This window comes from Canis aureus, chromosome 19 (assembly GCF_053574225.1).
Source record: "Canis aureus isolate CA01 chromosome 19, VMU_Caureus_v.1.0, whole genome shotgun sequence".
Taxonomy (NCBI): domain Eukaryota; kingdom Metazoa; phylum Chordata; class Mammalia; order Carnivora; family Canidae; genus Canis; species Canis aureus.
In genome coordinates, this window is record NC_135629.1 from 48,838,672 (window position 1) to 48,852,857 (window position 14,186).

The window sequence follows — 14,186 nt, forward strand, 5'->3', positions numbered from 1 at the left end:
AAGAATCAAGTTGCGATGAACCCCACCAACATGATTTTCGATGCCAAGCAGCTGATTGGACATAGATTTGATGATGCTGTCATCCAATATGATATGAAGCATTGGCCCTTCGTGGTGGTGAATGATGCTGGCAGGCCTAAGGTCCAAGTAGAATACAAGGAGGAGACAAAAAGTTTCTATCCAGAGGAGGTGTCCTCTATGGTCCTGAAGAAGATGAAGGAAATTGCAGAGGCCTACCTTGGGAAGACTGTTACCAATGCAGTTGTCAGGGTACCTGCATACTTCAATGACTCTCAGCGTCAGGCTACCAAAGATGGTGGAACTATTGCCGGTCTTCATGTACTTTGAATCATCAACCAGCCAACTGCTGCTGCTATTGCTAATGGTTTAGACAAGAAGGTTGGGGCTGAAAAGAACGTGTTGATCTTTGATTTAGGAGGTGGCACTATTGATGTGTTGATCCTTACTATTGAAGATGGGATCTTTGAGGTCAAGTCCACAGCTGGAGACACCCACTTAGGTGGAGAAGACTTTGACAAACGAATGGTCAACCATTTTATTGCAGAATTCAAGTGCAAACACAACAAAGACATCAGCAAAAACAAGAGGGCAGTCCACCGTCTCCATACTGCAGGTGAACAGGCTAAGCGTACACTTTCTTCCAACACCCCGGCCAGTATTGAGATTGATTCTCTGTATGAAGGAATCGACTTCTATTCCTCTATTACTCATGCCCGGTTTAAAGAATTAAATGCTGACCTGTTCTGTGGCACCCTGTACCCTGTAGAGAAAGCTCTTCAGGATGCCAAGCTGGACAAGTCTCAGATCCATGACATTGTCCTGGTGGGTGGTTCTACCTGTATCCCCAAGATTCAGAAACTTCTGCAAGATTTCTTAAATAGAAAGGAACTTAATAAGAGCATCAACCTTGATGAGGCCGTTGCTTATGGTGCAGCTGTCCAGGCAGCCATTCTTTCTGGTGACAAATCTGAAAATGTTCAAGATTTGCTGCTATTGGATGTCACCTCACTTTCTCTTGGTATTGAAACTGCTAGAGGAGTCATGACTGTGCTCATCAAGCGCAATACTATCATTCCTACCAAACAGACACAAACCTTTACTACCTACTCTGACAACCAGCCTGGTGTGGCTTATTCAGGTCTATGAAGGTGAGCATGCTATGACCAAGGATAACAACCTACTTGGCAAGTTTGAACTCACAGACATACCTCTTGTTCCTCGTGGTGTTCCTCAGATTGAAGTCACTTTTGACATTGATGCTAGTGGTATCCTCAATGTGTCTGTGGTGGATAAGAGCACAGGAAAAGAGAACAAGATTACCATCACTAATGACAAGGGCCGCTTGAGCAAGGAGGACATTGAGCACATGGTCCAGGAAGCTGAGAAGTACAAAGCGGAAGATGAGAAGCAGAGAGACAAGGTGTCTTCCAAGAATTCACTTGAGTCTTACGTGTTCAACATGAAACCAACTGTTGAAGATGAAAAACTTCAGGGAAAAATAAATGATGAAGACAAACAGAAGATTCTTGACAAGTGCAATGAAATCATCAACTGGCTCGATAAGAACCAGACTGCAGAAAAGGAAGAATTTGAATATCAGCAGAAAAAGCTGGAGAAAGTCTGCAATCCCATCATTACGAAGCTATACCAGAGTGCAGGAGGCATGCCAGGAGGAATGCCTGGAGGCTTTCCTGGTGGTGGAGCTCCTCCCTCTGGTGGTGCCTCCTCTGGGCCTACCATTGAAGAGGTTGATTAAGCCAACCTGATGACAGGTCTAGCATTGTTCCACACATTTGAAGGACCCAAATTTGTAGCAAATTCCATGGCAGTTTTCAAGTCAAGCTGCTATAGTAAATATACTGGGCATTCTTGATACTTGAATATGGAATATGTGCACAGGGAAAGGAAATTAAACATTGCACTTTATAAGCATTGTATTGTTAAGTGGAAAATGCAATGTCTTAAATAAAACTGTATTTAAAATTGGCAAAAAAAAAAAAGCAAAAGGAAGACACCTACAATTCACAAAATGAAATATACAGGGTAAAACAAAAGTTAAGTGTGGGATTTTAAAAGATTATGTGCTAAAATAACTTTACTAAATGATATAAAATGCCAAACTTTATAATTAGAAAGTTAGGTTTTGAATTTTGGATGTCTGCCTATTTGCTATTTGCACTTGGAGGGCAACCACCCTCTACTAAATGTTAACATCTTCTGCAAAATAGGAGGGCTAGAGGTGTTCATCCTCTTAAGGCAGTTGACAGATTTAGTGAATATGTAGACAGAGTTTAGCATAGTTCCCTCTGTTGATAATGAGTGCTTATTATCACTGGTGATGAAATGTGCCTGATTTTTTTCCTTATCTCCAAAGTCCCCATCACTTCCCCACCCCTGGGTCCCCAATTCCACAGCCTTAATTCAGTCCCTTGTCAGCTCTCCGCTTACTACAGGCTTGTGCCCTCTAGCCATATTAATATTCACCCAGAGAGATCTTTCTATATTGCATCTTAATTTACTATCCAACTCCCCACCTTAACTCCTTCCCAGGGACTCCCTGCTGGAGACTGAACCCCAATTCCATAGCTTCCAACACTTGGCTTGCCTCCCCTGACTCACCCACCAGCTCCCTATTCATGCTGCCTCACCCACATTGATGTCACAAACACTGAACTTGAGTTGTATCTTCACCTGAAGCCCCAGTCTCCAGGTTCAGAGCCTCCATACACCTGATGCTCTCTGCTTGGAGTTGCCCACTGGTCTATTTGGGATCATTCATCTCCTATCTTCACAATCCCATCTCCTCTTTCAGACTACAAGGAGTCATCTCCTTCCTCTTCTTTTTATTTTTGTTTTGTTTTTTAATATTCCCATAGAAAAATAACATGCTCTTCTGCAATAATTTAGATCAAGGGGTTATCATTATATAGTTTTTATTGAATTTTATGTATATTTCCCTGGTAGAACATGAGTCTCCTGGGGCATGTTATGAATACTACTGCCCTTTACCCCAAGACATAGTTTGGTTGGTAACTTTAGGAGTAATTACAACTTGCATGAAGAATGAGAGAATCTTTGATCACAGAAGTTGCCAATGATGAGAGAGAAAACAGAAGCAGGGAGCTACTAACACAGAAATGGGGAACGTGGAAGAGGAATGTTTTCCAGATTCTGAGATTGGTACTGTTTGTGAGGTCAGACTGTGGTTTGTAAAAATAGATGAATGGATAAAGAATATGTAATATATATATATGTAATATATATATACGCATATACACACACACACAGTGAACTATTACTGAGCCATCAAAAAAATGAAATCTTACCATTTGCAATGACATGGATGGACTAGAAGGTAATATGGAAGGAAAGTAAATCAATCAGAAAAAGACAATTAGGATATAATTTCACTCATATGTGGATTTAAGAAACAAAACAGAGAACCCTAGTGAAAGGAAGGGGAAAATAAAATAAGATGAAATCAGAGGGGAAGAAAACCATAGGAGACTCTTAATTATAGGAAACAAACTGAGGGTTGCTGAGGGGAGGTGGTGGGTGGATGACATAACTGGGAGATGGATGGTAAGGAAGGCACATGATGTAATGAGCACTGGGTGTTGTATGCAACTGATGAATCACTAAACTCTGCCTCTGAAACTAATAATACACTAGACATTAATTAATTGAATTTAAAAAGAAATATTTAAAAAGAGTAGACTAGAATATATAAAGCATATAGAAAATATGAGGGTTTGTTTTGTGTGTCATACATAGGGTGCATACTAAATCATTTTCATGCTGTTAAACAGACATTTCTTTCTTTAACGTATTAAATAAACTGACTATAAATGAATGAGTTCACCACACCAAGAAGCACAATGATCCCTTGGCTCCAGGAGAGGCTGGTTAGGCTGTCAGTTGACCTCAGAAAAAAGCTTTCAGTTTGCATTCTCTCTGATCCTTTCCTGAAATACCTGCTGCTCTTTGAGACTCATCTGGATGCAGTCTATGAAAAGAAGGTATCCATGTGGAAGTCCAAATTCCTTCCTGGATGGTTGATGATAGAGAATAAAGCTCTGTTCCCAAACAGGAGCAGGAATCTGTGAAGCATGGATCTCCCAGCAATTCAGAAATACAAATACAAAAACCATGTCTCCTCCAGCTCAAGGTTGAACATGCCCAGGGGCTGTAGCAGAGGAGATATTTACAGCTCCTTCTGTTTGTTGTATCTATTCCCTATCCCTGCTTATTACACACATTTCCCATTATTACTCCAACCCCTGAGCACATCTCCCCATGGGAACTTATCTGGACAGAATGGAATTTTTTTCCTGTAGAATCTCTGTTCCCAAGAGACCAGGCTAGAATTCAGGAGCATCCAATGTTTAGTACTCTTCCCTGAACTTACCTGGCTTCCAGAGCTCTAACATTGAAATTTTCCACAGCCCTGAGTGAAATTCTTTTTTCCAAATCTAAGGTTGAGGAACCTATCTTGACCATGTTCCCTGGGTCTGTAAAACATTAGCTTGTGGTGGGAGCACAACTCATGATAGCTCTAGGAAATTGCTCTTCCTTCTCCAAGCAAAAATGGGTTCCTTTGCGATAAAACCACAGGTACAACAGTCCTTGGATTCATAATTCTTTTGACAAACCAATTAGGAGTTTAGTATTTTAATAAAGGTAAGAAGTTGGCATTTATCGTAATTACCAGTCACTATAGAAAATGATACGTGGTGGGTTGCAGCTAATATTCTTTTTTTTTTAATTTTAATTATTTATTTCCAAAGACATGAGTCTTTCTTTTTTTATTTTTTTTTGACATTTTAAGAATAGTTTAATTAACTTTTGCCTTATTCTTTTTTTAATAAAATAATTTTTATTGGTGTTCAATTTACCAACATACAGAATAACACCCAGTGCTCACCCCGTCAAGTGTCCCCCTCAGTGCCCGTCACCCACTCACCCCCACCACCCCCCCGCCCTCCTCCCCTTCCACCACCCCTAGTTTGTTTCCCAGAGTTAGGAGTCTTTATGTTCTGTCTCCCTTTCTGATATTTCCCACACATTTCTTCTCCCTTCCCTTATATTCCCTTTCACTATTATTTATATTCCCCAAATGAATGAGAACATACACTGTTTGTCCTTCTCCAATTTTTTTATTTTTTATTTTTTTATTTAATAAATTTATTTTTTATTGGTGTTCAATTTGTCAACATACAGAATAACACCGAGTGCTCATCCCGTCAAGTGCCCACCTCAGTACTAGAAGTCCTAGCCTCAGCAATCAGACAACAAAAAGACATTAAAGGCATTCAAATTGGCAAAGAAAAAGTCAAACTCTCCCTCTTCACCCATGACATGATACTCTACATAGAAAACCCAAAAGCCTCCACCCCAAGATTGCTAGAACTCATACAGCAATTTGGCAGTGTGGCAGGATACAAAATCAATGCCCAGAAGTCAGTGGTATTTCTATACACTAATAATGAGACTGAAGAAAGAGAAATTAAGGAGTCAATCCCATTTACAATTGCACCCAAAAGCATAAGATATCTAGGAATAAACCTAACCAAATGGAAAAGGATTTAAACCCTAAAAACTATAGAACACTTCTGAAAAAAATTGAGGAAGACACAAAGAGATGGAAAAATAGTCCATGCTCATGGATTGGAAGAGGCTAATATTCTATAGAAATTGTTTACCATTTGAGGAGAGTGAGGCATAGCAAGCAAGAGGAGCACAGAAATTACTTTGCTCCTCCTTTTGTTTTTGTAAATTTATTTTTTATTGGTGTTCAATTTGCCAACATATAGAATAACACCCAGTGCTCATCCCATCAAGTGCCCCCCTCAGTGCCCGTCACCGAGTCGCCCCCACCCCCTGCCCACCTCCCCTTCCCTCACCCCTAGTTCGTTTCCCAGAGTTAGGAGTCTCCCATGTTCTGTCTCCCTTTCTGATATTTCCCACTCATTTTTCCCCTTTATTCCCTTTCACTATTTTTTATATTCCCCAAATGAATGAGACCATATAATGTTTGTCCTTCTCCGATGGACTTATTTCACTCAGCATAATACCCTCCAGATCCATCCATGTCGAAGCAAATGGTGGGTATTTGTCGTTTCTAATGGCTGAGTAATATTCCATCATATACATAAACCACATCTTCTTTATCCATTCATCTTTCGATGGACACCGAGGCTCCTTCCACAGTTTGCTCCTCTATCTCGAAATGTGAGCTAAGTGAGAAAACTGTGTATTATTATAAGGAAATCCATATAAGGATTCCTTAAAGAAAAAGGATCATAAAAATAAAATAAAAGATGGAGAAAACAGTTGGCATTTAGTCCTTCACTTTAAAAATATTTGATATTATAAGAAATCTATTTAGACCTTCTAATGCACCATGGGCTGACTTCAGAATCTTATATAGATTGTCTCATTTATTTTTTGCAAAAGCTATTCTATGAGGATCATAAAATTATGAGCCTCATTCCACATTTATAGAAGTGTGACTTGGAGGAGTAGAGTGATCAATCCAGAATTATGAACTGGGTCATTATGAACTGATGTGCTTTGATTGGAATGCAACAAATAGGCCAGTGGTTCTCAACCAGGGAAGATTTTGCCTCAAGAGGACACTTGAAAATATCTGGAAAAATTTTTGACTATCATAGCTTGGGAAACGCTACTACCTCTTTGACATGTCTGGGGTGGCCCAGAGAGTCTGCATCTGTAACTAGTTCCCATGCATTGATGGTGCCTTTCTTAGTCTGTACACATATTTGTGTGGTAAGACTGTTGTCCAGCGTCAGTGTCAGGTGTGTTCTCCCAGAATCCCCCACCCACCTTATATCTAACTTTAGAAGGTCAAACAAGTTTACAGGTGTTTCTTTTTCCCTCAGGGAAGGACTTGAACCTTGTAAGTTTTTGTTCACTTTTCTGTAAACTGGAGAAATTCCATCGAAGGATTTTGTCTGAGAACTTAGTAATATTTTAGAGTTCACAGGAAATTTCCTAGCATGAGCTGGCACTCCATCCACAGGGACTATTGTGATCATCTAAGTTCCACATTTCCTCAGCTCATGATGACATCAAAACAGGCCTCTTGGGACAGGAAGTGAGTTCGGGATTCCTCTGCCTCTGGGACATTTTTCTGAGTGAGTTGAAAATGAAGTGGGTATCATTGGCAGCATTTGCACAGATGGGGAAGTTAGGCATCCACTGACACATTCACATTTATCCACAGAAGTCTCTGGCCAAGAACATCTCCCATGGCACTGAGTGTGCTTCCTTGGGATAGAGGGTATGTGGGTAAGTGTAATTGTTCCTCTTACTCTCTTCAGTGTGTTCAATACTGGGTGTGTTTTGCACCTCCTTGAGCTTCAGTTTATTCGTGACACCCCTGGACTTCCACAAAGGTACTTTCAACCATGAGTTACTGTCAACAGAGGTGTTCTTTGGGGAAAAGATATGAGAAAATTCCTATTTCACCATTTTGAAGATATATTTTTCTTTCAGTAGGAAAATATGTGTTTTCCTAAAACCTCCACTAACAGATTTCAGTTCACATATATTGGGCAAATTTGTGTTATATGGTATGTTAGGCAGAATGATGGCCTTCCAAAATTAAGGGCTGGCATTAAGATAGGAATTTAATGTGATTTTACTTCTTATAACAAATTACTGAAGCACCATTTATTTCCAAAGTTGTTTTCCTCATTGGTTTTGTTCCCATTTTTATAATATGACATCTTTTCATTTTATAAAATTTATGTTTTCTCACTCTCCTATCTTGATACCATTTAGGCTTAAGCCAATTTCACAATGTTTTGATAAACGCATGTTTATTACACATTTAATCATAAACAGAGACTAAATTGCCTTTCCAATATTGATTCTCTGCTTTTCCTAGTGGAGGAGACTGATTTGATAGGGGTGGCAATATACTCAGATTAAAACATCAATATAAGGGGGATCATATGCTTTGGTTTACTGTTGCTATGGTAACCAGTGACCATAGACTTAGTGGCTTAAGAGCACAAAAGTATTACCTTATAGTTCTGCAGATCAGAAGTCCCAAATGGGTTTCCTTGGAAAGTCCCTGGTTTCCCTGGAAAATCAAGCTGTCTTCAGTGCTTCATTCCTTTCTGGAGACTCTAAGGGGTAACCCACTTTCTTGCCTTCCCCAGCTTCTAGAGACCACCTCCATCCCTTGTCCCATGAGCCCACCCTCCATCTTCAATTCCGGTAATGGCTGGCTGAGTCTTTGTCATGTCTCATCTCTTGGACTCTTATTGCTGCCTCCTTTTTCCATTCATGAACCCTCGTCATTCCACTGGCTTCATCCAGATAACCTCAGATAGCCTCTATTCTAAGATTCGGTGACTAGCAATCCTAATTCCTTTGATAACTTTAATTCCTTTTCTCCTATAACCTAATATTTACACAAGTTCCTAGGCAACCCTCCTCAGATTCAGAAGGGTTGAGTCTTTTCAACAGAGCTGTGGCCATGAGTTAAGTCATTTAGATATCATAAGCTCTGACTCCTCCTCCAAAATAAAAGGGAATGATAGTAATAGTATAAGTATTATTGGAAAACTTACATGGAATAATATGTATAAACACTTAAACCATGCTGGAAAATTGCTATTATTATTTTTGCTATCAAAATTCATATCAAAAACCAAATTTCCTGGGGCATCTGAGTAGCTAAGTTGGTGAACCTGCTGACTCTTGATCTCAACTCAGGTCTTGATCTCAGGGTTGTGAATTCAAGCCCTTCCTTGGGTCCTCACTGGGCATGGAGACTACTAAAAATAAGGAAACAAACAAAATACCAAATTTCTTTTCTAGCTCAAAAGCTTTCATTAATCAATACATTTTATATTCTGGTCCCGACTGTACTTAACTACCTGCCCATCTACTTTCCACTCAACAAATATTCACTGAGCATAAACTCCAGCCTGAGAACTTTACTAGGCACTGAAGTTTCAAAGTTAGGTGAAGAGACAGCTCTGAAATTCAAGGAATCTATGTTATGGACTAATAAAGAAATTTAATAAAGTAGATGTGACTGGAAGGAAAGTGAATCAGATCAGGAAAAAAAAAGTATGTGGGGGGGTGAGATCTTTGAGTTGATTTTATTCATGTAAGCTGTAAGTGAGTTTTCAGGACATTTCCAAAATAGGCACATATCCCATCACTCTGAGGATAGATATTAACTACATGAGAACTGACTTATTTTTTAAATAAATCCAAACCATTACCAAAGATTATTGAGAAAATACCAAGTTATATCCACACCAAAAAAAAAATGACTGGTTATAAAGTGAAAGGAGAACCCAACATATGACCTGAAAAAAAAGTAGAGAAGACAAGGAAAATACAAGGATAGAACTACTTTAAAATGTGCAAACCTGGGGAAGAAATTAAAACATTGGATAAAGAAGCCAGGATTTCTGGGCCTCCATGTTGTGTGCCAGCTACTCAGGAGAGTCCTGTAATGGTCTTGATGCTGACAGCCACCACCCTGCCCAGGAGCCTACCCATGGCCCCCTTCGTGTCCCTGTTCCTTAAGCTGTAGATGCAGGAGTTTAGCATGGGGGTGACAATGGTGTCCATCACTGAGACCACCAGACTTGTTAGTGTGCAGAAGTGTTACTGATTTCTGGGTATTGACTTTGTAACTTGCACTTTACTGAGTTTATTACTTCTAGTAGATTTTTGGTAATACCATCTCATCTGCAAATAGTGACAGTTTCACTTCTTTCCAATATGGATGCCCCTTATTCTTTTTTCTTGTCTGATTGCTGTGACTAGCACTTCCAGTACTATGTTGAATAAAAGTGGTGAGAGTGGATGTTGCTCCTGACATTAGGGGGAAGATCTCATTTTTTACCATTGAGTATGATGTTAGTTGTAGGCTTCTCATATATGGTCTTTATTATGTTGAGTTATGTTCCATCTACCCCTCCTTTGTTGAGAATTTTTTTTGAGAATTTTTATCATGAACGACTGTTGAATACTGTCAAATGCTTTTTCTGCATCTACTGAGATTATCATATGCTTTTCAGCCTTCGTTTTGTTGATGTAACATATGATATTGATCGATTTGTGAATATTGAAGCATCCTTGCATCCCTGAAATTAATCCCACCTGATCGTGGTGAATGACCTTTTTAATATATTGATGTATGTGGTTTGCTAGCATTTTGTTTGAAGATGTTTTGCATCTAACTTAATCAGAGATGTTGCTTATATTTTCTTTTTTTGGATGTCTCTGTCTGGTTCTGGTGTCAGGATAAGGCTGGCCACATACAATTTAGAAGCTTTCCTTCCTTTCTGTTTTTTGGAATAGTTTGAGGACAATAGGTATTAACTCTTCCTTAAATGTCTGGTAGACCTTACCTGTGAATCTATCTGGTCCTGAATTTGTACTTTTGTGTGTTTTTGGATTACTAATTCAACTTATGTATATTTGATCTGTTCAGATTTTTATTTGCTTTTTTTGAATACAATATATTTTGGCTTCATTTCCAACACATATTTTTTAATAATAAATTTATTTTTTATTGGTGTTCAATTTGCCAACATACAGAATAACACCCAGTGCTCATCCCATCAAGTGCCCACCTCAGTGCCTGTTACCCATTCACCCTCACCCCCCGCCCTCCTCCCCTTCCACCACCCCTAGTTCGTTTCCCAGAGTTAGGAGTCTTTATGTTCTATCTCCCTCTCTGATATTTCCCACTCATTTTTTTCTCCTTTCCCCTTTATTCCCTTTCACTATTATTTATATTCCTCAAATGAATGAGAACATATAATGTTTGTCCTTCTCCGATTGACTTATTTCACATAGCATAATACCCTCCAGTTCAATCCACGTCAAAGCAAATGATGGGTATTTGTCATTTCTTACTGCTATAAACATCGGAGTGCAGGTGTCCCGGCATTTCATTGCATTTGTATCTATGGGGTAAAGCCCCAGCAGTGCAATTGCTGGGTAATAGGACAGATCTATTTTTAACTCTTTGAGGAACCTCCACACAGTTTTCCAGAGTGGCTGCACCAGTTCACATTCCCACCAACAGTGCAAGAGGGTTCCCTTTTCTCCACATCCTCTCCAACATTTGTGGTTTCCTGCCTTGTTAATTTTCCCCATTCTCAGTGGTGTGAGGTGGTATCTCATTGTGGTTTTGATTTGTATTTCCCTGATGGCAAGTGATGCAGAGCATTTTCTCAGGTGCATGTTGGCCATGTCTATGTCTTCCTCTGTGAGATTTCTGTTCATGTCTTTTGCCCATTTCATGATTGGATTGTTTGTTTCTTTGCTGTTGAGTTTAATAAGTTCTTTATAGATCTTGGAAACTAGCCCTTTATTTGATAGGTCATTTGCAAATATCTTCTCCCATTCTGTAGGTTGTCTTTGAGTTTTGTTGACTGTATCCTTTGCTGTGCAAAAGCTTCTTATCTTGATGAAGTCCCAATAGTTCATTTTTGCTTTTGTTTCTTTTGCCTTCGTGGATGTATCTTGCAAGAAGTTGCTGTGGCCGAGTTCAAAAAGGGTGTTGCCTGTGTTCAGATTTTCTATTTTTCTTGGTTCTGTTTATATTTCTAGGACTTTATCCATTTCTTCTAGGTCATTCACTTTGTTGTCATTTAATTTTTCATAGTAATCTCTTATAATTCTTTGTGTTTGTGTGGCATCAATTGTTACTTCTTTTTTCTCATTTATGATTTTATTTATTTCTGTCATCTCTTTTTTTCTTCATGAATGTGGCTAAGGGCTTGTCAATTTTTTCAAAGAAACAGCTCTTGGCTTCATTGACTTTTTTCCATTACTTTTTTTGTCTTTGTGTCATTTATCTTTGCTCCAATCTTTATTATTTCCTATCCTCTATTCACATTGGGGATTTTTGTTCTTTGGGAAACAGTAATTTGTATATAAAATCAGTACCTGTTAGTGATTTAGAGCAAGCATACCAAATATGAATTACCTTAATTTAATTTGTCCTATATTCACATAGACACTTTGCTTTCTTTCTAGTAAAAAGTGATATCTTTCATCCCTGTTCAAGGTGAATTAGCAATACCATCGCTCTAGATCCTACCCTCAGCCATGCTCTACTAAACCTTTTCCTTTTACTATATGACACTTGTGGTGAGCATAGCATAACATAGAGAGTTGTCAGTTGAATCATTATGTTGCACACCCAAACCTAATGCAATATGTTGTGTAAATGATACATCAATAAAAAAATTTAAAGGAATATATATAATTCATGCCATGGGGCAACGGGGTGATAGGTATTAAGGAGGGCACATGATATGATGATCACTGGGTGTTATATGAAACTGATAAATTATTGAAAACTGCATCTGAATAATGATGTTCTATATTTGGCTAGTTGATTTTATTTTTTTCTTTTTAAAATTTTTTTATTGGAGTTCAATTTGCCTAGTTGATTTTAAATAAAAATAAATAAAAGTAAAGGAGTCATACAAACTTTAGGAGCATGTTCTGAATGATTCCATTTCTATGTAATTCCAGAAAGTGCACAATAAGCTTTAACTACTTTGTTCTGTAACTTATTAAAATCTAATGCCCCTGAGCATCAGTTCTCTTATATCTGAAAATAACATGGATAATAAAATTAATTTCATAGGGATTGTCTTTTAGTTTTGTTGACTGTATCCTTTGCTGTGCAAAAGCTTCTTATCTTGATGAAGTCCCAATAGTTCATTATTGCTTTTGTTTCTTTTGGCTTCGTGGATGTATCTTGCAAGAAGTTACTGTGGCTGAGTTCAAAAAGGGTGTTGCCTGTGTTCTCCTCTAGGATTTTGATGGAATGTTGTCTCACATTTAGATCTTTCATCCATTTTGAGTTTATCTTTGTGTATGGTGAAAGAGAGTGGTCTAGAAGACAACCTACAGAATGGGAGAAGATATTTGCAAATGACGTATCAGATAAAGGGCTAGTTTCCAAAATCTATAAAGAACTTATCAAACTAAACACCAAAGAAACAAATAATCCAATCATGAAATGGGCAAAAGACATGAACAGAAATCTCACAGAGGAAGACAGACATGGCCAACAGGCACATGAGAAAATGCTCCGCATCACTTGCCATCAGGGAAATACAAATCAAAACCACAATGAAATACCACCTTACACCACTGAGAATGGGGAAAATTAACAAGGCAGGAAACCACAAATTTTGGAGAGGATGTGGAGAAAAGGGAACCCTCTTGCACTGTTGGTGGGAATGTGAACTTGTGCAGCCACTCTGGAAAACTGTGTGGAGGTTCCTCAAAGAGTTAAAAATAGACCTTCCCTACGACCCAGCAATTGCACTGTTGGGAATTTACCCCAAAGATACAGATGCAATGAAACACCGGGACACCTGGGAGGGAATATACAAATGTGTGGTCATATTTTGTAGATTCCTAAGAAAATCTTCAATGGTAAGGAGTATGATACACGTGTACATGTGTGTGTGTGTGGTTATATACACTTTGCTTTCAAGTAAACATGGGCATTCATATACACACACACAGACTCTTATTAGGTAATTTTTCATGTCATATGTAAACTTGAGAGAAAATGAGAGAAGATAAGAATAAAAAGAATAAAAATTTACATTAATGTGAATCTAAAAGTATGTAAAAATTTGGACACAAAGACCTAAAACAGATTAGTGGCCTTAAGGATTCAATTTCTCTACCTTAGTATCTGCCAAGTCAATACAGTTCATGTCATGGGAGATATTCTGTACCAGCTATTGGGGTGACAACTCCAAAGTGACTTCAGATTTCTTTTTCTACTTAAAGTGAGATTTCAACACCAAATATCCTTATCCAAGAAAATATAAAAGAATAAGATCCAAGTCTGAATTTATTTGCTTGAACAAAGTGCGATTGGATAAATGTCTTGATTAGACTGTTACTGTGGTTGTAACAAATTACCATGCTGCTGTCTTAAAAAAATCAATGTATTTTCTAAGAGTTCTAGAAGTCAGAAGTCTGAAATCAGTCTTCCTGTGCTAAAATCATTGTCTGCAGGGAAGAGTTAATCCTGGAGATTAAGAGGTGAATGTTTTCCTACCTCTTCCAGCTTTAGAGCCACCTATAGTCCCTGGCTCACGTGCCCTCCCTTTATCTTCAAA

General features: G+C 38.5%; 1 pseudogene; it reads left to right on the top strand.

Annotated features, from left to right (window-relative positions):
- LOC144289344 (heat shock cognate 71 kDa protein pseudogene) lies at positions 1–2,015 on the top strand (annotated as a pseudogene).
- Positions 2,016–14,186: the final 12,171 nt, after the last annotated feature.